Below are 25,159 nucleotides of genomic sequence, written 5' to 3' on the forward strand. Positions count from 1 at the left end.
TATTTTCAACCTTCCTTTTAAAGATTATGTCCTCAAAAATCTCTATCTTTAATATGAACAACTATATAAAGGGAAAACGTTGTCACAAAGTCACCCCACCGAGAGGGGTGACTTTGTGACAACATTTTTTGGGTTACAAAGTACGCTAGAAGAATAATGTCACAACTTCGACAAATCAAAAACTATATTTACTGAATTTACAGGTGTTTTATACTTTGGCAAAGCTACAGAATTTTTGCAAGCGGTGAACTGGGTGATATCTCATCTATAATTTTCACCTCAAAGGACCCTCGCTTCTCCTTCTCTTGGGGGCACGGCATCGTGTAACTTCTCTCTTTTTGTTTAGCACTTCTATGAAGCCCTTACCAACCATTCCTGGTACTGAACGCAGGCTCTCTTCCAAGACGGCCTTCGAAAGTCTTCAGAAAAATTCCATTTTTTAGCGGAATAATTCTAGTCTTCCTGATTCCTGACTGGAGATATTTTTACTGTTTTCCTCCAGCTTGTCAATCATTTTCTTTAACAGACTAGCCCAGCGGTTCCCAAACTGGGGGTCGCGGGCCGTTCGGAAAGGGGTCGCGAGATGTGCGAATAATAAAGTGAACTATGTACTTAAACTTAGACAACCATTTTTAGGGGGGTCGCGGCTAAAACGTGTGGGCTAAAATGGGTCGCAGAAAGAAAAAGTTTGGGAACCGCTGGACTAGCCAATTCGTCTTTTGGAACGGGCGTGCACCGGTTACTGGACGTTGATTGTTACCAATCCGACAAAATTGCACGCCAAATCAGTTTTAGAACTCTAAATATGGCGAAATATAGTGGTTGCAATAATTTCTCTAGGCCCTTGCACCCCACGTCTTTTAATAGGTCTTCATTTTCCTTGCAGTGTTGCAAAGACAAAAGAAGCATGGTAAAATTTTCCCTAAAATCATGGCGTGGTGACTTTGTGACAAGCTCACGTGCCACAAAGTCACCATACAAAGTGCATGCATTCCAGTTTTTATCTCATATTTTCAACAAACATGGCTTGATTTAATTGATATTCTAGAATAATTTGCCCTACATATTCATTAATAAATTTGCATACCTGTTTTAGATAAGTCTTTAACATAAACGTTTTCACAATGTGAAGTTTCCCTCCTTTTCCGAAAGAGTAAAAAATAGTATTGCTAGACAAGGTCGTCAGAAAGAACTATATGTGCTGAGAATCTCCATCCGGCTGCCGAAACATATCGCGGCATGTCTGACAAGTAAAATGCTCCGAACGTCTCTTTCATGAGACGAGCGGTTGCGGTGCAAGATAAAAAAAACACGAAAAATAGACCCCTTGTCACAAAGTCACCCCACCAGTCACAAAGTCACCCCACTCTACGGTAATTGTTTCGTCGGATAAAAGCCTTATAATTACGAGTTTCTCTACTTATCAGCGCCATACTGAACTTGGAAAGCCGACAAAATACAAGGAGAGTAGGTACCGCTTAGCCAATTACAATTCCTTCCAACTTCTGATGTCGAACTTTGCTGAGCTCGCTGCTAAATCTCGTTTTGTTTCCACAACGATATGAGGAATATTTCCGTGCTGGTGTCAGGAAAACATGTCAACGTCATTAAATTAATGCTCTGCATCTCCAGGGAATAACTACCCGTAGGTTTGAGGTAACCTGATAGTAAACAAATATGTTTCCTCTGTGTTCACTACCCACAAGGCGAAAGGGGAAGCTTCCAGACGCGGAATATAAGCGCCACCCACCCAAACAAGAAACCTGATCGCATTGTCATCAGCGAGATAAAATATTGACAGGCGTGCTGTACTCTGAAAGGTCTCAGCCGTAGGAAAACCACCCGCGGCCCACGCCTTGATCTACTTAAACCGATGAAAAAACAAATTTCATCCTTCCCGCCGCCCACCATTTCCTCGCATATATTTAGCATGAGTGGGTAGGAGAGAAAGTCCATGGGCATGTTATATACCCTTATTGACACTACTCTCTGATATTCAATCACTTCCTCTCATTTTACCGGCAAACAAATTATTTTAGTGTTCATTTACCAGATGCGTGACGTTAACTGATCCAGCACGCAGGAGTGGTAAACTTTTCATTTCTTATGACTTATCTAATATTATCATGAAAATTTTCTTATGAGCCTCCTCTAGAGCTTTACACCCACGGTTTTTCGGCTTTCATACGATAGATTGGGAAGGAATCAGTTTCTTGTCTACAGTTCATTTTAAACGAACGCGGATTTCCCTTAATGTGCTGTATATCAGATTTAAATTTTTGCCCTGTGCCAAATTAGGTGAGAGGCCATATCACTACGATACCAACATAGGAAAAAACCGAAGTGTGAATCAATTTTATCTTCTTGAATTGACCACTTTGTCTCAGTGAAGTTACTTAGGAATTATATTTAACATTCATGTTGCATACAAATAACGTTTCAAGTAGAGTGCTGAAAGAACGTTTGTCTGAGATCACAAAGATTTTCGCTGCAAGTTACGTGTTTTTTACATGTCTCTTTGGCTTATATTTTTATGAAGCATCAATAAGTATTGAGAAGAGGCATTCCTCCAGCTCGACTGGTCCTCTTATGTAACGCATGTTTATGGTAATTTTTAGGGTACCTAGAGTAGGCTCTTTCGCTCGCCTTTGTATAAAATTACAAAATTTTGCCTCAGTTTTTTTATATGTAAAATTTTCGTGTTTGAAATATGATTAAATGTCGACAAAGATCAACTTTCTACATTCCGCCATTTTGAAGATGACATCTTTAGTACCAAACAGGTCATGCGTCGTGAAAAACGACAAAAAAAAACACAACCGATTGAGCGAGAGGAATGCGTCCTCTTAAAGCCGTCTCCTGAATAGCATAGCAAACTCTAGCAAACCATACTTCGGCCAGTTCACGTGGACTCTATAAACTCCTCATTGACTCCAAAACTCTCATTTTAGCCAACTTTCCATTTCACCTCTTCGACCCCTACCCTTCCGTTCATTTCAGCACCCTTTCAACGTCCATTTCGTTCCAAACTCGACCGGCCGCAAACACGGGACCTCACCTCGTTCCTCTTCGCAAAAGGTGGGAGATGACTGGGAGAGGGAGTGAAGCAGGGAAAGAGAGAGATAGAGAGAGAGGCCACTAGCTTCATTCAATACTCGCTGCACGCCCGAGAGGCCCTTGGCGCGTAGCCAAAACTACCAACTCCTCAGACCCCCCCCACCCTCTTTATCTGTCTCGCCGCCCCTCCCCTCCCACGGCCTCGTGTCAACACCACTTCCCCTCTGTCTCCGCGCGACGTCTGCCCCTCCAAAGGATGCCTCCACCCAAACAAACAATTAGTGGGCGATTAGTCATCCATAGAGGGGAATGGAAGCGCCCGAGAAAGAGTGAAATTTTTGAAAAACGTGAAAAAAATGGATTGTGAAACGAGGAATGACGCTTCGCCCGTCTCTCTTTGCTCCACTTCTCGGTCTCCGTGCCCACTCATTCTCTGCCTAGCGATTGCGACGAGAGGACTGAGAGAAAATACTTTTTTTTCCTCGCGTTTAATGCTATTTGCGCAGTACCCCTGAGAGACTTTTGGTGCAAAATTACGATTTTCAACGGGATAGTAAATTCTTATTAGCGTGCAATATTTTTGGAAATAGCGAGGGATGAAGGGTAACGGTTTACATAAACAATGTTAATTTATATAAAATCTTATGAGACAGTTTTGATACACTTCATGTTATGGATTTTCAAAAATATCTCTTAATTCTCTAAATTTGGCCATTCGCTTATGAAATCAAAACTTAGGATGCTTATCATAACAGACACTGAAGTAAACTTGCATAAATCTACGCATACAAAGGGAAACTGGAGATAATACAGCCCTTGATTTTTTACAGAAAGAAGGGAGTTGATGGGAGAGCTCAATTTTTAGTGTCATTGATGGCTGTGCACATAATCTTGCCCCATAGAAAAATAATATTCAAATTCTACAAATTTCAATAAAACTAATATTTCCATTCGAAGAAATACATCACAGTGTGTTACCAGAATAACTAGCCATTTATAAGAAATCCCGTTCACAGAGACTTCCTATTGATAGCCATAGATTCCCGCCTATGGAATGAATTACTCCAACGCGACGCGACGCATTGAAGCCACTTGTTGGAACATCCACTTTTCAGATAAAAATCCACTACCGCCCTTATATGTGAGAGTTATGCCATTGAAGCGAGCGCGACTAGGAAGGAGAGACTTGTCCTCGTGTTTTGCGGATGAGAGCCCTTGAGTTGAATTGCACCAATGCTTTTAGAGTCACTGACTTCGTGGAGCTAGTTCCAAGTCGACTTCACGACACGAGAGTGCTTTAGTGGATAGGGAATTCGTTTAGGGAAAAGAAAAAAATATTAGGCAATCAGACCAGCGGGTCGGAACAGGAGATAACTGGTACCTACTTTTGAGTATCTTGCGTGATAATGGGGGATTAAAGGGAGTCTGGGTGATGATTGAGTACAGCGACTTATCTCTTCCACTCGCACTCCGATGTTAGGATGAAATCTCTTGATCTCTCTCCCCTCCTCGCACATACCAGTCTACTTCAACTGTAGCGCTGTTTCCTGAGATTTCCAGAGTATTATCATAATCCTACAGAGTAATTAGCCTATACAGAATGATTTTATCGAATGAGCTTCATTTTAATGGCATTTTAGGGCTTCTTTTTGTTTGAGAGCCTTTGTTTTGCAATCATGTTCAAAGTTAGGTCATGCAACGTATTTCTGTGTGACATACTCACTGACGGCAAGTATGACAACAGAAAGAGGTAGCACAAACCAGGAGTGATAATTTATTTAATTTTTCCTAAAACGCCTTAAATGTTGCAAGGATCAATAGTATTGGAGACCATCGACCCTAAACCCGGAATGTAACAGAATTAAAAATGAAAGAAAATTTCATTTTCAAAAGTGACCTTCCATAACCGAAGGATCATCAATATTTGACAGCGTTTGCACGCTTAACGACAGAGGTCACCTTGAGGGCATTATGAATAGTACAGTGAGGAAATCTTATGTCGGACCTTCAAACTAAGTCTCGCAATGCAAAGGAACGAAGTTATCATGAAGTACAGATTTGCCATGCCCAAGGTGAAGGATCATGAACGAAGTTATCGAAAGGAACGAAGTTATCATGAAGTGAAGATTTGCCATGCCCAAGGGCATCTGGACACAGTTTGATAAATGCACGAAAAATATATACATTCAGCAAAAATATATTTTTTCAAAAGCATATTTTTCACTACAAAAACATTTTTTTCGTAAGCATATGTATTCATTAACGTTGAAGGTATTATGAATCGATAATTAGATTTATTGTATTTAAATTCTGAGTCGCTGCATTTGATGCATGAAATGCCAATGACACGTGAGTGAGTAAAATTTTACCGCTAATACCTGTGATATTCACATATTTATTACTTAAATACTGGATTCCTTCAGTCCATTGCTTAGCAGTGTTCAAAATTAGGGAGCAGTTATAAGCAAGACAATTAGGTTTGGTGGTAACAGAACGCCGCACTTACCCGTAGTTTAGAGCAGTATTATTTAGAGCAGAATGTAGTACAAGAAAAGCGATTTTGGGCTGCATATTAGGTGGAGATCGCCAAACACCCTTTGGGTAGCTTGCATAATTCCAATGCCATTACTAAATACATTTCAATGGAAATGAGCCATTCATTCCAATTGCTTCATAGAACAAAACACAATGAGGTTATTCAATGGGCTTTCCGTGAATTATTGCTTCACTTTTAAATAGAATTTGGTCAATGAAGTTTTAGCTCTTCATTCGTTGTTGAAAGTAGCATAACTCCATATTAAGATGATTTTTTCGGAGTTCATCTCCTGAATATAACTTTTAAGAGATCCATACTCGCTGAGTTCTAGAGAATATAGTATTTTAATTTTTCCAGTAAACTCTTAAATCTCTGCTAGCCTTTTTCAAGTTCGCTACAAAGCAATATCACCTCGAAAAGCCAAATCTCTCTGATGTCCCACCCAGACGATATTATCGAAGGACCAGTCTCCATCACGCGTGCCCACTACAGTCCACTCACTCCCCGCACTCACGCGCTGATCCAAGCGCTTTTAATGCCCGGGGTCGTAAAGCCGTTGGAAAGACTATTTCCGTTTTGGTCCCCCTTAATAATGCATGAGGAAAGCAGAGAGGGGTTCCAGGTTCGACGAAAAGGGGCTTAGATTGTGGAGATCCACGGAGGAGGGAAGTAAAATATAATGAAGAACTGTGCGGGAGAGAAGAGAGGCATCGGGCTGAAAACCGTGGTGCGGTTCGGAGAGAGGAGGATTCGGCAGTTTTTGGGGGCGATTACTCTGAATTTGGAGAGGGAGATGGGTGGAAGCCTTTGTAGGTGATGGCGCAATCAAGCTTGTGCTCTGGATTAGGGATTGGGAGGGTAGATGCGAGTCATGAAGAAAAAAATTCCCAATGGCTGTAGCATTTGGCGATCTTTATACGTTTCCCAAAAGCGTACTAAAGTTGTCAATAAAAAAGTATTTTTTAAAAGGCGATTTGACATTTTTGATATTTTTCAATTTTAACGTCTACTGCTGCAGTAAGTGGGTGCAGTAAAAATAATTTTTTTCTTAATCCATGGATATTTTACTTACATATTCCACCTTTTTTGTTTGAATAAAAAATTGTGACAAATCAGTTTAATCAGTTTGTTTTTTCTATCTCCGCCCCTTGTGTAGCCTATTCTGCGTTTCATCGTGTTGTAGATGAGCCATCGTAACCAAAACTACAGTCTTCTGTTTTGTGTCGAAAAATATATTTACCCAGATAATCTAACATGTCACACTATGGCATGCCATTCAAATTATAGCTTTACCAATGTAGTTATTAACGCTCAAGTTAATTAAAAATACCCATTCCTACTTAATACGATATTACTACACATTAACTTGCATTTTATTATATGTATAAACCTAGACACAAGCAAAACGACGCAATATTTCTTTGCATTGCTATAATTAGCGAGGAATATTACTGCTAACTCCCGATAAATATCTCTATAATCTCCTGATAAATATCTCATTCTTGTCTGGAATTCAACGAAGTTGCTGAGCTAAGAATTGTACTTCCTCGATAGACTGCATGGCACTCAAACTGTACTCCAAAGTGGTGACATCTATTGCATATTTAAATACCGCCTACAGCAAGGACAACCAGCAGTAGCCGCAGACTAATCAAGAAACAGGAAAAATACTAAAACTACATCTCCGAAGTAATAGCTTCCCTGCCGGGCAAGAGAAATATGATGCTGGGATTTATAGGCCATAAAACAGAACGTGGTGGTCATAAAAATTCATCCTTTCTGTTAATGGGGATTCCTCGGTAATTTCATACAGCTGACCGTGACATTTGTAGATCAACTTCATTTTTATTCATCATTCAATTGTCTTGATATCTTTTGAAAGATTATGATTTTAATTCGATTCTCTCCGTCCTGAATAATACCTAATAATAAATTCTTAGGATATTCTAAGACACAGGTACAATAGGGAAGTGCACTAATTTTTTTTTATTGCTGAATTTGAAAGTTTAGCCTAAAAAAGAAACATTAGCATAGTCACTTTTATTTTCTGCATCTGGGGTATGCACTTTAAAACGTTTTGAAAGTCGGAAAATTTCATGTTGCGCTGAAACACAGTGCCTCCATCTTGATTGAGATGTGACGTCACAAGGCAGTAGTCACCAGTGGAGTATCGCTGAATTCCGTCGCCTTCTTTAGCGCGGCGAGAGTTTCCGGGAATCGATGGAGTTTGCTTCCTAAAAACGTCGTCTAGTACCGAAAACATGAATTCAAAATAGAATTATAAATGATTTTTTGTTCCCAATTTCATATCGACGTCGAAACAAAAGCCTGGAGAAGATATTCATTCCCGTGCCTTAAGCACAAGCTATACGGAATAAATGGTTCAAGGCTGCTCCTGACTCTTACCTATCGATGATATTCTGTTTTGAAGATCATTTGAAGGTATTGTAAGATCAAATTGATATTTATATTATAATAATTTACTTAATAGGTACCTCAGTCACATCAGAAAGTGTGTTGAGTCAAAATATAGCATCTTCCGCGTAGACCTACGTAATTTATAAACTGAAAGTAGTTTGGTTAAAGAATTATGGCGCGACTGTTTTTTTACACGACCGGGCAAAATGCGTACTTTGCCCATGATATGTGCATATATGATAACAAACGATTTTTGTTAAAGTTAATCTTTATTTGTTGAAATTAGTACATTTATAGGCGATACAGATATAAAGGTACACGGCAGGTCGCGCGGCGTAATTTGTACTCCACTGGTCACGGGTTCATCTTGCTGATCCAAAAAATTAGCTACAATACCTCGAACTTTGAAAACTCGCAATATAGGCAGTCAAAGTACATTGTAAGAATACACGAGACCATTATAGCCCAGAATGTACGTACAATGTCGAAATCCTTGGTTTTCAAAGATTGACGTATTTTATACGCCAGCGCGCCCGGTCCAGGGTCATCAACTTTTATTTCATCCTATTTGTTAGTTGAAATTATATTTCAGAATGGTTCTTTTAGCACTGCTACTGAGGTAAACTGGTAGGTACTGAGTACAAGGTACTGAGGTATGTACTGAGTAAGTAAACTCCCTTTGGAGTAATGTGAATTACAAGTGTTCGAGATATATGGTAATTTATATTCGCTTTGTGTTCTTATTAATTATGCCTGTACGCATATTGTTGCTTGCCGCGAGCCTTTAATGGTATGTGCTCTTGCAAGAGTGGTTTTCATTTTTAATGTGGAAGTTGGTCAGGATAAGCAAAGAAAAAATTAACATTTTAGCGCACACCAACCCTTGTAGTCATCGTATCTCTGCGTTTGTAATGACACTGCTAAAATACCTAAACGCCATAATGATGATAAAAAAATTGTCTCATGTCAATGATTGCTGCAATTATAATTAATGATAAACTTGATGCCGTATGATCACAATGAAGATAACAAAAAATAATGCCACAACACAGTCTTGAACCACGGTCCTTCGAATGAGATCTATCCCACCATGAATCGTGCACGCTACCACTACCCCAACCGACCTTTTAAGAATAGTGGACATTTTGCATATATATATATAACTTGTAAAAAGTAACGCATGAAAATTAATTATTTACAGCCTAACTAACGCCCTAATTTAGAAAGATGCAGCAAGGTACGCGGTCTCCCCTTGTTAGCCTTAACGTCTCGCATTTCTATGGAGCGTTGAACCTGTCCTCCTTATTCAAAAATTCAGTAACCATAAATACATCAAAGTTTGGTATACCATTCATAAATCGTTGGAATTTTCCTTCTCCCAACCAAGATTATCTTTTCTTGAACCCATCCTGGACAGCGAACCATTGCAACAACCAGCCAGCTCGGAAATAAGGCTAACATCCCATGATTCTAGTTGCGAAGGGCGAACGTTCCGGCCGGCGTGAATACATACACGCAACGAATAAGTCTTGCAGCAAACGTCTGAAATAGGTTTATTAGTTTGACTCGGTTCTTACAAAAAAAGTTTTGGCATGATAAACGGCATTGTGTCAAAATATACCCAGCGAAAAATAAATGCCATCATGCATTTATTAAAGATTCAATGTGCTATTCGTACTACTCTTTCCAAAGTTGAAGTTGACACGTAAATGAATATTAATATATTACGCAATGATGAAGTCGTTTACTCAAAAAAGAAGCAGCCACATATATATTCTGAAGATATTTTATGACAGCAAAAAACGGATACTCTCAACTTCTGTAATTTTTCTATGCAATAATAGTGGTAGAACTAAACGGTGTAGAAGCTGCCTTCTGCTACTGCCTTGTGACGTCACGGCCAATATTCAACATGGACACCCGTTTTCGCGGCCTTTGAATTTTTCCATATTTCAGACGGTCATCTCGAATAAAGTATTCACTATTAGGATTTAAACTGTGGTTTTACGACATTATGTTATTCTGAACTCTAATTTAAAAAATGTGTTTGGTGCATTTGAAACACTAGTGCACTTCCCTATAGGGTGGTTTCCTATTATTTTTTTCTTGCCAAAATCGAAAGATTATTACTCCTGGAGTATGTGTTTCAAGCTTTTAGATTTTTAATTGACGATATCTATTTTTCGCGATTGAATGAAAAGTGAAAATTTTCAAGCGCGCGAAAACGCGACGGCTAAGTATGAATGCCGGGAAATCTCCGTGTGACGTCGTTCTGGTTCCCGCTGCCGCAAGTGAGGTGACCTTGGGGCGAGGCTTTGAGCGCTGATACGACGCAGGATGCTAGAGGGTAGCTGAGTACCCTGCTAGCTGGTAGCGCTTGGCTTAAATAAGGATTATTATTCCCCTATCAAACGAAGGAAACTTTCCCAACTTTGGTATTTTTAATGTGTGATTATTAAGAGATGTTTCCCTGAGGGCTGTGCCTCATGCATGCATTAGTAATCTCGGAAAATGTAAAACTCCTATCTACTCGTATAGAAACTAGGTCCCTGTGACGTCACGCGGAGTGGAATCGCATGGTCGCCAATCTGGCCTTTTTCAAATGAGGATAAAATTGACCATTGCCATTCGCCTAAACCGGTATTTCTGAAAGCAAATAATTTGTATATTATGAATACACTAATGGTGGGTAACGAATCGCAATCAACGCCTTTCGTTTTCTTTGATGAAGGAAACTACCCTATTTTGAGATGGCAAATCTCCTCAACAAGTTATCCTTGTATCTTCATTTCCCAACCCCCGATCCAAAAATGGTTATAATCGATTCTTGAGCCCATAATTATTCTCGATCAGGCGAGGGAAATATGGTGAGAGTCACCAAGTCCAAAAAAGCAGCTCCGGCTGGGCACGGCGGAGTCTAAAACTTCGGGTGGCAGTGAATGCAATAGAATGAGAGCAGTAATATCGTTCGAAGAAAACGGGACGGGGATGGAAGGGAGCTTTCACACTGATACGGCGACGATTTCTCGCCGTGATGCAGCTGCCGTCTGCCACTAGAACCGTACGGGCGCCGTCCCCGTCGAACTGCGTAGTAGCCAGTAGTAGCGCATTGGAGTAAACAGCCCCTTTTACACAGCCCGGTTTCAGTTGTACGGTTGGTTCGCTAGCGAGTGCACGCTGCTCAGTTCACTGTGGAAAAATGTATGAAATTGACGCTCAGGTGCTTATATCTTTGGTAGAATCTAAGCCTGTGTTGTGGGACAAGACTCTTGCAGTATTTAAATATAGAAATGCGACGTGAAATGCTTGGAGTTTGTTTGGCGCCGAAACCTGATTTTGATGTCATCGATAGATAATAATAAATTTAAAAAATTGCTTGTTCTCGATCCATTTTAGCTACGCAGTACACACAGACAGGTGCACATCCGAATCAAGCCAATGCTCAACTGAAGTCTCTCACCGTACGACGGGACCGTGCTGTGTGAAAACTACTTTTAAACCACTTACAACCGTACGGTTTTCCCCCAGGTTGGATATATGGATTTATAAATGAGGAAAACCGCAAAAAAGGGAGATTGAGATGCAATGGACGAAGTGATGGAGCGAGGTTTAAGTCCGGTGGGACCACAATCTTTCTTTCATGCGATAGGGTTGGGATCAAGTATACAACCCACACGTTAGCACTATGTGTACTCCCTCAGAAAAAAGAGGATTGAATGTTCGAGTTTGGGGATGGAATTATTATCATTCGATCAAACTGATGGACGGATTGAAAGAAAACTCAAAAAAATATCGGAATCGATATTCTATGCGCTTCTCCCTGATTGTCCGCATTGAACTCCTAACAGTATTTGAAATAATAATAAAATTCTGACCTGTATCATGAAGTACTTTTTTTGAGTGAAACATTTTCCCTGAAAAAAATTTGTATTGATAGAATTCCTAGAAAATAACAATTTGTTTCACTGCTCATATTATGTGTTCATCTTGAAGCTGATTCCCAGAAAATATTCTGGAATGATAAATTCAATATTCTAAACGAAACTCTTCAGTGTATATTTTTAATGAGGGATTTATAAAGGTTGAAAGAAATATTTACTCTCGTTTACCAACCGTATTACATATACATCAAAGCATACGAGATGTGGATTATTTTGAAAATTGTGCGCGCTACTGAGGAGGGAATGAATTGAACAATCCATCATGAAAAGTTTCCGTGAATCAATTCGCCCCTTGAAGTAAGTAATTTCTGAATAATTACCACTCAAAATTGAGCGGAGTTGTATATTTTATTATTTTTATTTTCCTGTTAAGGAGACACAATTTGCTAGTGATATTACGAAACTAGAGATGGCAAACGAACCACTTGGGCTTCATGAATACTTACCTATTATTTATCACATAGTTTGATGAGAGTGACAATCATGTAATCTCAAGATTCTTTATATCAGTATACGGACAGCCTCTTATGTTAGAATCGATGAAAATATCGCATAATGACGTTTAATTAGACGAGATCGTGAAAGGAAAGGAAGTAATAGGATAGCAACCTTTCAGCCGTCACGAGGCATATTTTACACGATAGTGAGTGATATTTTTATCATAAAAACGTGGTAAATGAGAAAAATCAATGTCTCTTGTTGGTATATAATGTGGAAAAATAATTTTGCTGGAAAAAATTTTTAATCCTTATGGAATATTTTGCCCGCGTGTTCTGTTTACTCTCTTTTTTATGTATATCTGTCATATTTTATGCAGCACTCTAGCCGCGTAATTAAAGGAAACTGACGCCAAAAGTAAATTGAGGACGGGATGAGAAAGGAGAAGGCGTAGAGGCAGGACCGGAAAACGTTTTTACCATACTTCGCGAACAAAGGAGCCCTCTACTCAAAAATTCATTTTTGATGATAATACTTTCCGTGAAGCATACTTGGTGGGAAAGAAAACAGATATAAATGAGGTAAAAAAAACACTCTCTATGATGAATCGCTCCAGAAAGCCATTAATCACGCCTCCTATAACTCATTCGCTTTTACACAGCACACTCGACGCTTCGCCATCATTTCCTGGGTTTATACTTTTTATTGTCCTTAAGCTATTTGACGAAAATAATTAGTGGACTTGCTGTCGTAGTTTATTGGTCGTTGTTCTCGTTGCCGATTTGCTGTTCTCCTCATTTACGCTCAAGCCACCATGGTCCAATTTAGAGAATCGTGTTCTCGGTTGATTTAAAAGAGGATGCCTCAACAAGGCTGAGAGCAGTAAATTCATACCTATTTCAGAAATGCATACTTTAAATTTCAGTTAACTTGAACATTTGCATTTCTTCATTTCAAATAGGCTTTACTTTAGTCAAAATTTCGTTCACTAATGCGTTATTTCCCGCCCCTAAAAATCCGTCTACAAATACTGTCGTTATTCCTTAGGTTTACATTGATACTCTCCGCTTCCGAGATGATATGATGCAATACGGTAGCACGGACACGCACTCAGCAGGAAACAGATATCAACAATGGGGTGAATATGTGCACTTACTTACTGTGCACACATTAGAACATAAGTCAATTGCTTGTTTGACTGCTTCATATCGACGATAAATTAGGGAGAGGTACTGCATGGATTTAGTTTTTCTAATTTGCCCTCCAAGGTGATGAATACCAGGTGAATCTTTCCAAATTATAAGCGGTAAGCTTGTCGGGTGATTCTGCCTTTTTACTGCTCTCTCTGAATTTTAGTCTTTACTTCAACTTATAGAATGTATCTCCTACTTTGAAATGAAAAGAAACGAACATATTTTCTGAGAAAATTCTTCTCCACTTCTCAGACCACCGTAAGCAAGCTTAATGTCCGGCTGTCAGCATGAAAGTCTGAGGCATGAACACAATAGGCGACTAATAAAGATCGAAACAGAGTACTGACCCATTTCAGTGTACCACATTAATATTATTGGTCACTAGCAGGTTGTTGATATCGCATCAGAAAAGTGAATAGCAAAATGAGTAGTTTTCTAACTCACCCCAGTTTAACGAGTTACACATTTAATCACCGCGTTTTAAGCCCGCAGCCAGAAAATTTTTCGAGATGGTTTCATTTGTTGCGATGGAAAATTTCTAGTGTTCATTTGAAGGGGGATTTGGAGGCAGTTAGAACCTCCAGACCCCACACCCACCGCTCGCTATGGCCCTGCATACACCCAAGTTCTATACTGTAATAGAAATTTGCTCTTTGCACAAAAATTTAGGATTCTTCATTTATAAAAACTCGATAATCGTTGTTAAAATCTATCATTGTCAAAGGATGGATTTCGTAATGTAGATTTTTAATTCACTTATAGTTAGATCTACTTGCGCTCAGTGGTGATGTTATCCTTATGTAGTCCGCGAGATAGGAATGATGAACCATTTATGGAAACACAGCAGCGGGAGGGTATTAGTGTTTGGGTTTGAAGCTGCTAGGGCTAATTTATCTCAATCTCTATTGAATCAGCTAAATGCTTTTTCGGCCCGTGTTCTGCCGTTAAGGCACTGAATAGATTCCCTAAGACGTGTTTTCAGAATCATCCCAAGATTAACTGGTTGGCTTGTTTACATTCCATCTCGTTAGCTAATGATATTTTGGCAAGCTCGTCGGAGATCATACTCCGTAATAGCCTGGGAATCGGGTACTTCTCCAGCATTAGAGTGAGGGTTTGTTCAAGAGATATACAATTTTAAATATTTCATCTATGATTTTTTTTAAATTTTCTGAGCGAAATAATATCTTTCTCCGAAAATTACAAGCAACATGCGACTGGGTAAACATTCTCATAAAGTAAAAGTGGCAAAAATTTGGCCCGTGCTTTTTTAAGTCGATTGAAAATTAATTCTGTTGTTGGAGAGCAAAAGACTCAAATTCTTTCTTCAAAACAAAGCACTATTTATGGTGGTTATTTTTCTTTCGCTAAGCCCTTTCGTTTGCGATAGGAAGTATTTTTTTTTACCTGGATTGATGCCTTGGAGCGATTAATGGCAAATGGGAAGGTTTGCATTGTACATTCATCGTCTACTCGCTACCCATAGAATTTCCCTCCATTAACCTAGGTTTCCTTTGCGTTGGTCCCAATATCCCGAGATTGAAGTCACCTATCTTGCGTTGGCAGAACTATGAATCACACTGAATTTCCCCTCGGCGCAATAACTCTTCGACTGGAAAATGATGCAATGGCCGTCCATCAGCTCCTCCTCCATCTAATTTCTTCTTCCTCTTCCTGTCTCTCCGATCTGGCTCGAGCAATAATCGAGCTCCGCACTTTCATACTCTCTCGTTTTGTCTATGCCGAGAAAACTCACATTTTCCAGCAAATATATTCCCTTCGGTCATCATATTTCTTGGATATCATGTTTGAACTTATTTCCTAAGCCTATCTTTGTGTTTACATTACATTGTTTACTCTTTAAATATGAATTTACTTCCTTCTCGCCACTAGTAAATGGCCCCGTTGAAAAAATAAATTCTACCGAATACATTCTTATTTTATTTCATAACTCTTGCTGATTATTTACTTTATCTTATAACGGATCTTCAGTATTATTTTCAAGCAATAATCTGGAGGTGTCGGAACGTAACTGGTTCTCTTTCTCGTATGCCTTAGGAGAATAGGATCACCTCGGGGCAGCAAATTTTCGGGAGGGAAACGGCAAATGAAATCATTTTCTAGCCTCCTGATTTACAAAGCCATTTTCCCTTTCTACTTCCTCTGCAGAAATTTATTTCTTTCCAAGAGGGCCGGTAAAACTTATATTTATCGAAACTACGCGATTCCAGCAAATTTTGCGGTCGTTCATGCCTCCTCTTTTATCTCTTTGTCTTTCCATCTAATGTCAATAATATATTTTTCGAAACAAGCTGAAAAATTATCTGAGTCTCTTCTTTATCGGCTCATGTATTTAATACAATGAAGTCAACAGCAAACTATGGCGCAGAGTGATCATCATATTGCGACTATTTCCAGAAGAAATTACCGAAACCCGTCTTTTAGCCTTCGTGATCCACCCCAAGAACGCCTTCCAAGCGTACCTCAGAAGAAAGTATGGTTTAATCTTTTTGCCTAAAAAATTTATTTAGATGGCAAAGTGTGGGAACCGGACTTCTCTTCTTTCAGGGTATTAAAAGTTGCTGCATGGGTGTATCTCGCTATGCTTATACTTGTGCCTCCTAATTTTTCACTTCCCCTGTTTATTTTATCTCTATGTCCAATGAATCGTTTAACAAAGCAATTCTCTAGGATTATTTTTTGAAACAACATTTGGAGAGACTTTCCTGGTTTTTCATCGGCCTCTTCCCTTGATATGAAGAGACGGAAAGTAAGCCGGGTCTAGATTGCTAACCTTTTACCTCGAAGAAAAACTACGAACATGAATCCTTTCTTGCCTCCTTAGTCCACTCCTAGAATTTTCTTCTGTCCCGTAATTCATCTACTTCGTGTTTCCCTCGCCTCCTCCGCTCATAGCCCGAGAGTGGCGCCCGTGCGTTCATTAGGGCCTCGGCGCGCGCACCCATCGCGGCCCGTCGTCCCTCACATTCGCTCGCCCTGCCGCCGTGGACGAGGCGGCGCATCAATATATACCTACACTGATGGGTCAATCTCGCCTCCCAATTCCATTCCCATTCTCTCCTCCCAAATCTCCGCCCTCCTCCCTAGCATACGATCCACGTGCTAACGCCCCCTCACCCCCTACCCTCTTGCTCTCTGCGCCTCCTCCTTCCGAGTGCCCTGGGATGGATGCGCCTGTGTATACGCTCCTTGCTACTATACAAATTTCAGTCTGGGATGCTCTGCCAGCACCACGCAACTCAAAACAACTGCTTTAACCAAACTTTTCGTTGGTTTCGTTTTGCAAAAACTGCTTTCGCATGTGAAATCCTTTCGTGGCTAAAATAAAGGTAAAGCTGCATAGTTTGCAGATTATTCAATGGATACTTGTATTTCTATCATTCTTTTTCAATTGTGACGCATTTTAAAAAATTACGAATTTTCGGAAGAATTTATGAATAATTGACTTAGATATATCTCTTAGAATTTTGAAATGCTGATGATGGAAGCAAATACCTCTTTAGTAATTTGTTGAACTCCTTGATAATGACGGTTACCCTTTGAAACGTAGGTCGGTGTATATGTAATTAAAGGGTGGAATATTATTAAAGAGGTGTCTTCTTACATCATCGCCATAAGTAATTTACTATATCTATCTCATTTAAATCATTATTTTTGCAATATTTTATAAAATAGTATGGAAAGGTGATTGGGTTTAACTTTATGATGTAATTTATGGTATCGCACACTTTTTATGAGTAGTTTTTTTATGGAGCTTGCATTTAAGTTTTAATGCTCATACGTTTTACGCAGTGACTCGCATTTCTGTAGAGTTTATCGGACTATCAAACGTAATTTACATAAAATATAGCTCTAAGAGTCGAATTAATATAAAAAAAGTCGATCGAGCATAATAAGAGGGAACAATTAGAATTTTTCGCCAAAGTAACAATTAGTTCGTTTTCTGGTGAAATTCTTTTATTAGTCAGTTCCCTGAGGCCCTCTTGACACCGATCAACTATATTACGACTCTATATTACTAAAGTAAAATTTGTGTTTAAAAGCAACAAGGGATAGTGATTTGAAGAAGTAAATAATTAAATAAATTACTAAAAAAGGCCAATATTATAGATTTAGAATGATAGGAATCGCCATGTACGTTTTCCAAAAATAACATAAGGCATGCTTCACCCATCTGATTCTTTTTGGCCCCTATTTTTTAAGTTTTCCTCTTATAGCAACAGTCTCATCTCAAAGCATCAGTCTCATATCCTAATTGTTTTTTTGAGGTTTTTGAATCGAAATCATGTCAAATACCAAAAACATAGGTATGCGCCAGCTAAAGGAGACTAGTCTAGCCTATTGAGTAATTTTTTCTCGCTAGAGAGTATTTGGTTTCAATTGAAAACGCACGAAATATGAAAGAGCAGTGCAAAAATCTATGGAATCCATTTTATTTAAGAAAATGGGGCGAGTGGGTTTTATGCGCAATTAAGGGGCTGTGGCGCGCATTATAAATATTTTACTAAATTGCAGTCGTATGAAGGCATCCTGCATGCTGTACTTGATATCAATTCATTGAAGGGGACGACTAAGGAAGATGACAAATAGTCAAGATGTAGGCCATGAAGGTTGAGCTAGTGCTTGCTTGAATTCTTCCCGCTCCCAATTATGCCCTCCGAGAGTAAGGGAGAGATTTATGAGACTTGATCGCGGGTATATTGCCTCTTCGGACCAGCTGCATTTTCCTCCATAGAATTAAGGCTTATGAATTCATATTTCATCCCTTAAATTTTACGTATGATATCAATTTTCAGTTGCATAAATTTTGATAAAGGCAGCCACAATTTTTTTCTCAGCGTGCATTCCGTATCTACTGATCTAAATGAGAAAAAAAACCACCTGCTTTCCAAAATAATGAAAACGGTATCTATAGATTCGATAGCATGTGTAGAGGGGGTGGTGATGAAGGAAGTGAGATCAACGATGGTGATGTGACAAATAGGGAAGTTTGCACCTTTTAGGTAATGAGAGACATGTGATTTCCTTTTTCAAATGTTTCGGTGAGTGTGACATGAATATTTAGAGCACTAAGAATATAAATTTGTCTAATCCGAGGTTTTACCTTTATATTTAGATTACCTTAAAATACCTTTAGATTACCTTAAAATAAAATCTATCAGAAGGTTGATATATGTGGTTGGAATGTAACTGTAATATTACTGAAAAAGAAGAATGCTAAAATTATGCTTTGTGGGTGTTAGAAATTATCTTTAATATAATTTTTTTTCCACCAGATTCCACTACGGTAATTGCAGAACCCTCAGAGCCGTTTGCTTCTTTGTGCCGAAGACGTAACCTAGGCGTCTCTCAGGTAAATATTTCACACCCATTTATCCTGGAAGTAAAGAGTTACATCTTGCCTGCGGGCTGGTCAAATGGATCAAATGGGATGTTAAAAGCATCTTTAATTAATCAAGCGCTTCCTGTGTGGACCATTTTCCCAACCGACGCGAAACGAACGCCCGTCGGATTAAGTGTCCCGGGCTAGAGAGGGAGGAACCCCAGCGCCGCTTTCCAATCAGACGGACCCCTTGTTCCGGGGCGGAAACCTCGCGAGTGCTCTTAATTAAATTCTCTCATCCGGAGGGGAGGTGGAAATTACAACAAAAAAATCTCTAATGAACGTCAGGGTGACTAATTCTGGCGACCACGGTAGACGTCCTTGACCGCTTGGGGGTCGACAACAAAGAAATATCAATCACCCACTGTCATATTCAGTTGCGTACCCAAGAATTGACACGTGGGACAGACGAGCATAACAATAGGTCTGGGGAAATCTCTAAACTCTAATAAAAGACGGCGCGCCACTCCTGCTTGACCGATATTTTTTTCGCGGCAAATGACTGTAAAAAAACTCAAACTATCATCTAAAAAATTTCAGCGATTGTAGAATAGAACTTTTTCAATATTTTCCTGCATTTAATTTTTGCAAATTTCACTTAAGTATTTTTTATGTGTAAATTTATGTTAGAGTTCTAATTTGTGCTTGAAAGTTTCAAGATAATAACCTAAGTATTAACCGAGTAATTGACCACGGAAAGTGGCAAAAAATGACCAGTCGAGTGGGAGAGGAGCGTTCTGTCAAGGTGCCCCTACAGTGGCTCTTTTCAAGACAGCGTAGATTACTCACAGCTTTATTGGTATGTAATAGACTTCTTTGGACAGAATGTAAGTAATTTTTTGCCGTTATATTTGTTTCGCTGTGGTGACCGGTCCCATTCGTCCCTCCGCGTAAATATGTCCTCGAATTCTTCTGGATGCCAGAAGGTCGTATAGGCAATAGCGTGGGGGCAGACACGCTAGTGCATGCGATATATAGCCACGGGAGTCTGCCGTGGAAGGAAGGAGGGAGCATCCTTACCAAGAACTATGAATAAGTTCTTAGATAATCAAATCAACCAACAAATGAAGTCATTTACTTCGCTTAGTATGGTGGTCATAAAGGCAGGAGCGTTAAAATTCGTTTGTTAGGCTTGGAGTACCAGAGATACCGAGCGGTTCCTGGTTCAAATTTAGGTATCATTATCATTGAAGCAACCTGCTTAGCATCGTTCCGTTTTCTCGTCTCAGCTCTATACTGTCTGTACTGAAGAAGCATTCAAAAATAATATTTCTCAGGGTTGATAATCTTATTCTTGCCAGCCTTTACAGAATTTAACACTTTTAGTCATCTCTGAAATCTGAAAGTATGCGAATGGGTTTTCACAGGTATACTTTTTGCTTACGATCACTTAGAAAGTCATATATCCAGTTAACTGATCTTTTGTTTAACCCACATGACTGTAATTTTTTAAAAAAAATTTGAGGTGCCGTGCCCATAGCATTCTTAAAATTTAAAAATAATGCGTCAACTTGTGTTTAATTTTCACCAGATTTAAGAGCGTCATGAATAAAGTGCGCGAGCTAAGTTTCGCATGATCTACCTTTCCGGAAGCCGTGATGACAGCCATGTAAGAAGATACGATTGTCCAGGAAAGACATGACACTCACGAAGTTCGTTTAATGGGAAGTTAAGCCGGGGTCCTCTGGACGCCTGACGTAAAAAAAAGCCTTGTACAGACGCCGGGTTTCTCTCCACCCTTCCTTCCCTACCTGTCCTTTCCTGTGAGGCAACCTACCTAAGCTGTCGGTCGATTCCACCAAATGCCTGCCTACATACTCCTCCCCCATTATTTCTCCTTCCTGGCTCGCCTTGAATGTAAATTTGGTGCTTTCAAGCAACGCCCCGCGCAATCCATGCCCCACTCTAAAATCTCACCGTGTATTCTTTTCCATCCCTCCCGAACCCTCTTTTTTGCCCCCAATCTGTCCCCATTTCCCCTGCTTCCTCGCGCACTCGCAGGACGACGAATACCCTTTTGATGTGAAAGAGAAAGAGGGCTGGTATCGGGCGGGAAAAAGGAATCCCAGGGTGGGAGACAGGGAGGTAGGGTGGCGTGGGCGAAGGGAGAATGTTGGGGGAAGATTTACAAGGGAAGGTGGAAAAAGGAGGGACGGGGGTGGGACTTAGGGGGTGGAGGAGAGAAAGATGCGGGGAGGGGGTGGAAACGGAAAGGCACCCTTCTTCCCCGCGTCCAATGCGCCATCATTGTTGACCTATGAGGTATTGAAAAAAATATTTTTATGGTTCAATATAATTTCAATAAGATTCGTAATGAGTTTTCCGCCGGGTTTTTTCGGTCATGGTTGACATGGCAGCTGTGACTCGCTGGAGAACCCGAATCGCCTTTCATGACGCAATGCAACGGATCACTCTTAGAGGATTGAGTCCTCATGAAATGTGCACATCCTGATAATAATTGACGAAAAAGGAGCTCATGGCGCACAAGAAAATACGCCAGATGGGATCGGTGGTAGGAGTGGAGTGAGTGAGGCAGTAGAGGGGAGGTAAACGTAAGGGTGAAGGTGGGAGGGGGGTGGGGGGAGGGGGTGCCCATCCCGGAGGTCGAGATCGATGTGCCTGCTTACTTCCCCCCCAATCCCCCTCACCCTCCTGCCCCCCTCAACCCCCTGCTATACGCCTTCTCTCTTCTCGGTGAAGGCCTCAGCCCTGTTTTCTTACTTGGTGCCATGGGGGTTTCGGCACTTTCTCGTATCGGTTGTCCATCGAAAAATCGGAAAATGGTGTTCCATTCGCAAAACAACTGACCAAAATACACAAGCCGCGAAAGCGAGCCTGAGCTCAACTGTAAGCAGAGATGGAGATGGACAGAGACCTGTGTAAATATAGCGCCTGTTTTTTTGTGGAATTCACTTCGATTCTGAGACCAATTTGTTTATTTTTCACCCTTCGGGGCGCAAAACGCGCAACATTTAAGTTGACCCAACGAGAAAAATTGCCATAAGCCTAACATATTTACCCCCGTTGTTGCTTCATTCTGTGTCTCAAGTACCGCTTCCTTTTCTCCACCCGGGCTAGATATTTTCTCTCCTCCTCAACCCTCTGCCACTTAACTCTATTTCGTCAAGAGCCATACGCTTTCTCAGGTATCCTTCTTTCTCCCTTCATTAACTATTAGGATCGTTCGCTGCTTGAGTGACCTTTCCCTTACAGCATGCCCTTCTTCGACTGCCTCCTACATGATAACATATCATTCCTGTTCATGCTTCGCCTCCTTGAAGTAAGTTGGGCAACAGAAATCAGGCACGAGACTTAGAGGTCTTTGTTTGAACACTTGCGGCCGCCAAAATGTATCGTGAGTCAGTTCTAAGAAGATTCCATGACCCTTTCGCGCGTTCTGGACTGATACAATATGTACCCGGTGAGAGGAAATTGGCAGAGCGTACTGAGATCAACAATCGAAAACCTCTGACCTGCGTCATATCACAGCAAGCATTTACATGTCTATTCCTTAAGGCTGCGTATATTATGTTTGTAGTTTACCGAAAATATCCGTCAAATAATTTATATGAATAGAAGTATAATACTACGAGCTAAATCAGAAAATTTTGATTACGAGAAACGTGAAATGAATAGTAAATATGAAAAGTCTGTTGCGCAATTGACCTGACTCTCATTGCGTTTTTTCGCCCGCCAAATATCGAACATGTTTGCTATGTAACACAGATAATTTTCATGGGAAAAATGGTGCAACCAAGTGTCCGCATCTGGTCTGCAAATTCATCACATGTACTAAGCCTAGGACCTAAGTAACACCAGAAGTTTTCATCATGCGCGCGCTCGATGAAGTTACCCTTCCATGTTGAATATAGGAGTGAATTTCTTCCTTTGTGACTCAGATGGATTCATTTGAACATCCGTCATACTCCAGTGTATGACATCGGTTATCTTGTTCGTACAACACTCGAATGTATCCACGTACATACAATTGCTGGTGTATCCATGGGAATTACTTCCGGTTAAAAAGTGTTAGAAATATTCCATCGTCTAACTATAGACGATTTTACTGAATCTTACTATAGACTTGTAATTTTATTATGTATAGGCTTATCGTGGGCTTCATGGGATAGAGAATGAGGTGGGAGGAGTTTTCAAAATAACACGTTATGAAATAATAAACTTGTGATTAAAAGTTACACAGGAAGGCCTTTGTTAAGTATGAACTAGTGAATGAAATCCGTTGAAACTAACCGTATGTGCAATCATGGAAAATAGTTTTAGAATGACCAATGCTCATTAAATGCAACTCTGAAATGACCTGGCCTGGTATCATTGAAAGACTCCTGTTGATTAAAAAGCTCCATTATATTCGATCATGCCCTGCAATCTCCCCAAAACATATGATTGATCTAACATTGACAAAAAACTATCTACCTGCGCATTTTTTACGCATGCCCTGTTGCGCATTTCTTCCGATGCATGAAAATCCAAGTAAAAATCGATATTTATTTTATTATATGATAGTAGCTGTGCCCATATCGGGGTAATAATTGCATATCGTGAAGTAATATGTTTATAATATCATACATTATATCAATTATCAATACGTTATTATTTACTCGTTCCTGCAGTTTGTTACCAGTCGGCAAATTACCAGTTCCCCTTTAAAATTATTGGTGATAATCTGATTCGCGGTCGTGTCGCCTAGCACCGCTTTCGTTACCGTTCAATCTTAAATTTTCTCATCATAATCTCTCCCTGCATCTTCTACCCTTAATATCTAACCCTGCACCACCACGAACACAGCTGAGAGATGCGAGATACCCACCTTCCTGTCACCTTACTTAACAACACCGCAGCTCAACCGCGGGATTACCGCCAGCTTAACCAGCTCCTTCTCCCCAGACGTTTGGCCAGCGTGGGTGGAGAGGTGGGAAGTGAGGAACCAACAGCAGCTATCCACTCAAGACATCTTGCTCCGCTCGCCGCCCGCGTAATTGCTCATAAATACCAAATACCGGAAGTTTGATTCGAAATGGACACTGGAACCACAATCTTTGATATGCCCGCGATAAAAAGTAGTTAGTTCTCATTCTGTGTTTATGTCTCCGCTTGGTCGAAGACGCGAGTCAATTTTGGAGCAAATTGCCCTCACCTTGGTCCATTTTGCTAGAATCGGCTTTAAGGCGTAAGATTAATTCAGGCACTCACTCGTTTTCATAGTTCTCTGTCTGTTTTAGTGACGAGGGTTATTGCTGTTGAGATTTAATATACGCCTTTCTCGCACTAGTTCATGGCTTTAAAATGTCGTCTGTGTTGACCAGGTTATGCAAAGAAGGTCCAGGTTCACCGTAAAGGTTAAGAATAGTTACTAATCTCTCATCCCGTAGTCTGGTATTAAGGTATAAGATTAGTAAGGTAAACGGAGCGCAACTAGCATATTATGTTCTGAATGTGAGAAAAGTAGCTCCAATTTATGTTTTTCACTCTTTTTGGGTGTGAATACAAAGTAACGGGATTTTTCTTATTTGTAGTCCAAATCCAGAGGTATTAATGTAAATTTTCATTTCGACAACGAGTGCAACACTATAAAGTCAATTGCCAAGGATGATATAACACAAGGCAGGAAATTGGATGGAATGTAAAACTAGAAATTAGGAGGGATACGTATAATATATTGAGGCATTTTTTCGGTAAAGTACAGCGGCGGTCTCTTTTTTGTACTTGTTATCTTAAAAGAAAGCAACTATTTATTTCTTTGTCCGTGAATCTCCCGTTTGTTTAAAGTATTCGATCTACCTACGGGAACAGTAATGAAACACATTCATCATTTCCTAACGAGCAATAACGTGCACTTCGCCCCTGATCCTCATTACTTTGCACTCCATAACCTGCTTACATCCTGACCTACTCATTGGAATCTCTTTCCGTCTGGAGTTAATTTTTCAAAACGGCCGGATTTTTGCGGTCTTCAGTTGTTTTATTTGAATATAGATCGTGAGCATTTCAATTTTATACATGCGTAAATCGCTGATAGATATGACAATTTTTCAAGATGATAAATGCCATGAAATATTTTTCCGATCCTTTAGCAACGAGCCAAAGTTATGCCAATTGCCTTACATTCCACAGAGGTAAATTTGAGTAGTCACTATTTTTACGGTGGAAATCA

The 25,159-nt window shown here is 40.0% G+C and overlaps 1 long non-coding RNA gene across 1 annotated transcript in view; it reads left to right on the forward strand.

The window, feature by feature from the left end:
- Positions 1 to 18,957, forward strand: part of LOC124153251 — a 182,549-nt gene extending 163,592 nt beyond the window's left edge. Inside the window, exon 3 of the long non-coding RNA XR_006863611.1 lies at positions 18,881 to 18,957. This is a non-coding gene — a long non-coding RNA (uncharacterized LOC124153251). The remainder of the gene's footprint in view (positions 1 to 18,880) is intronic.
- The last annotated feature ends 6,202 nt before the right edge of the window (positions 18,958 to 25,159 follow it).

The sequence above is a fragment of the Ischnura elegans genome, chromosome 1 (assembly GCF_921293095.1).
Source record: "Ischnura elegans chromosome 1, ioIscEleg1.1, whole genome shotgun sequence".
Classification (NCBI taxonomy): domain Eukaryota; kingdom Metazoa; phylum Arthropoda; class Insecta; order Odonata; family Coenagrionidae; genus Ischnura; species Ischnura elegans.